Source organism: Octodon degus, unplaced genomic scaffold (assembly GCF_000260255.1).
Source record: "Octodon degus isolate 3935 unplaced genomic scaffold, OctDeg1.0 scaffold00027, whole genome shotgun sequence".
NCBI classification, from domain to species: Eukaryota; Metazoa; Chordata; class Mammalia; order Rodentia; family Octodontidae; genus Octodon; species Octodon degus.
This window is the reverse complement of record NW_004524603.1, coordinates 9,949,002-9,952,279: the sequence shown is the minus strand read 5'-3', so window position 1 is coordinate 9,952,279 and position 3,278 is coordinate 9,949,002.

The window sequence follows — 3,278 nt, the reverse complement described above, 5'->3', positions numbered from 1 at the left end:
CTTCCCTGGCAAGTACAAGGGCCTGAGTTAAATCTCTAAAAAAAAAAAAAAAAAAAAAAAAAAAAAAAAAAATGATATTTAGTTCCGTGTTCCATTTCTCACATTCAGTGAGAGCACATGCAATTCAACTGGGTAATGTAAAACAAATAAGTGAGGATACCTGAGCCTCAGTTTCTTTATGAGTTAAATGGAATTAATCATAGCACATACTTCGTGATTCTATAATGACTGAAGGGAGAATTACATAAAATGCTTAGAAGAATATTTAAACATAGTGTATATCATTGGTGTTTTTCTTTGAAAGGTTATTTATCAAGCCTGGCATTCTGCCATTAATCACATATTTATTAATTTCTAAATTTAAAGGTTGACATTGTAGGTTTAAAATAAAACTATCACTGGAAAGGAAAATTTAAAGTAATGAAAGATAAGCAGTTAACACAAGAGCTGAATATCATGAGTAGTGAAAAATTTCACACTTTGAAATAGGTATTAGAGACTTTCAATGTAGTTATAAAATAACTAAAACTTCAAAATAATAGGAATATTACTATACTGGATTGATTTATTTTCATACATCTCACGTTGTGTGCTCGTGGCCGGGTCTCCTCATGTGGCTCTCAAAGCTGGCATGCAACCTTGTGCCCTGATGCCATCTTCTTGCCTTGGTCTCCTACCCACTGGAGCTGGCATATTGTCGCAGGAGGCCTGGCTCTCCAAAGGCTCCTAGTGCCTCTGCCACACTTCATGAATTGACTGCTTTGGTTACTGCTAAGTCACCAAAAATTCAAAGGACAGTAATCATTTTATGACACATTTATACTCTATGAAATCTTATTATTTACATGTGCACAATTTCTTTTTCTCTTTTAGGAAAAGGGAGGCCTTTGTTACTGTAAGGAATGTTTATTGTTGATCCAAATTGCTGGATGCCCACTAATTGTACCGATCCACAAAATGGTAAAAGACAAGCCAGCAGACTTTACCAAACATAACCTTGTGCAGACGCACATGCACCCTCCCCCACAATTTCTTTTCAGACATTTCAATTTCTTTTAGTCATGTGAATGTAGAAATGCTGGAGTACTATCTTCAAAGACTCAGATAAAATTTACCATACTGGTAGTTAAGAGTATAATATGTTAGATAAACTTTTATGCAAAACAGGAAGCTACGGGAACTGCAGCCTATTATTTTAAATAATCATGGATCTTAAAAAGTTATAATAGAGATTGAGAATCATAGCCCTGTAATTCCCATTATGTAAAATGTATATATACATTATAATATAGATCATAATATCATAATGTGAAGTATCATTAAGTTTTATTGTTAGTTTTATTCTTTCTATAGAACTAATATTTAAATGGCCCTATGAATATTTTACTTACAGAATTAGACATCTTCACTGATATAAGTAAAAATTACGGGTTGTTTTATAGCTACAACTTTCTCCTGTATAAAAGAATAAAGGTTCATTGAATAAAGTAAAATTCAATTCAATCTTTATGTAACACAAAGTTGAAATGATATATGCAGAAAAGCAAAGTATTTTATTAATTCTATTAGTGGTTTTATATATTTATATTATAATTTAAAATTTATTGTCATCATTCTTTTTCTACATTGTAAAGTGAAATACCTGGTGAAAAGCTGAATGTACATGTATTGATGAAGCAGATTTAAAAGCTTACAGCTTTAAAGATGATAGATAGCAATTTTTTAATGTTAATTTTTCTATTTTTATTTTATTTTTTTATTTATTTTTTTTGGTGGTGCCAGGGATTGAACTCAGGACCTTGCGCTTGCCAGGCAAGCACTTCTTCTACTGAGCTATCTCCCTAGTCCTATCTTTTTTACTTTTAAAGAGATTGAAAATATAACAAAAAATTAGAAATGATGCAGAATAATCTGAAGACAACAATGTGCAATAAAAGCCATTGTTGAATTCTTATCATGTTGTTTAGTGAAATTCCTTGATTGTGTGTCCAAAATGAATCCAATGGTGTGGACCTCTCACCCGAGTCAGGTATCCTGTCTCCCAACGCCTCTGTTCCCACATACTTCCAAACAAAGAAACTGTCCCTGAGCCCTCCAACCATATCTGTATTCAATATCTACCACAAACATTAAGAAAACACTCAGTATATGCCAAATACTGGGTCAGAACCAGGAACAACACAAGTGAAATTACTTATCTCTAAATAATTTAAAATTAAAAATGGGCAGTCTTATGTATGTATTTAAATACAGTAAACAATTTGAAGTGCTTGTTTTTGGCTCTGCTATCTAGAATGAGATAGCAATGGTTTTCTGGGTTTGTTTCTATGTCATCTATTCTGTTCCATCGATCTACATGTTCATTTTTGTGCCAGTCCCAGGTTGTTTTTGTTACTAAGGGTTTTTAATGTCAGAAATATACACTCACTGAGAACAAAGTTTTCAATTTTGATTGGAGTAGAAGGGAGGCCAAAGAGGCAGGGCAATAGTCTGAAATTTAAACTAAATATTGAAAAGGTGAATAAGCATTTGCTAAACAATATATATTTTCAGAAGTTGTTGACTTGAGCCTTTTACAGCTCAGAATATGAATATGGCTTTACTTTTTATACTTATGGACTACTGGACTATATTGGAATATTTTACTGAATTCATGCACCTACAATATTTAAATGACAATGGAATACCCTTCTCTGACAAAACTAAACAAAAAAAAAGGGGGATACAAATGAACGACCATTTTGTCTCTGTATATTCAAAATAGCTAGGATAGATATACAACTACTTTCTCTTAATTCAATGAATGGAAAGATTTGTTCTAACAGTATTTGTGGACAGGATATCATGTCTGCATCATGTACAATGAAGAACCACTAAGACAACAATATGCGACGTATTAATTATTGAAACTATCCTACTAATTTGTTTTGAAACTGTCTCACTGCTATTTGTTTCTCAATAAAATTATTATCATTATTATTATTTTAAAGTCATGACTTTTTTGTTGTCGTTGTTGTTGGCGGAGACAGGGAGTGAACTCAGGCCCTTGCGCTTGCCTGGTAAGTGCTTATTCTACTGAGCCATCTCCCCAGCCCTCAATAAAATTATTTTGAAAAAAGAATAAGAAATTGAGTTCAAGGAAACCTCCTCAACTTTTTCAGATCCATTGTACTAGAAATATATTGACGTTAAACCACTAAAATGAGAATGTTACAAGTAGTATTTTAAAGCTTTCATTATAGGTATATGTAGAAGCCACAGCAGATACAAGTAGAAAG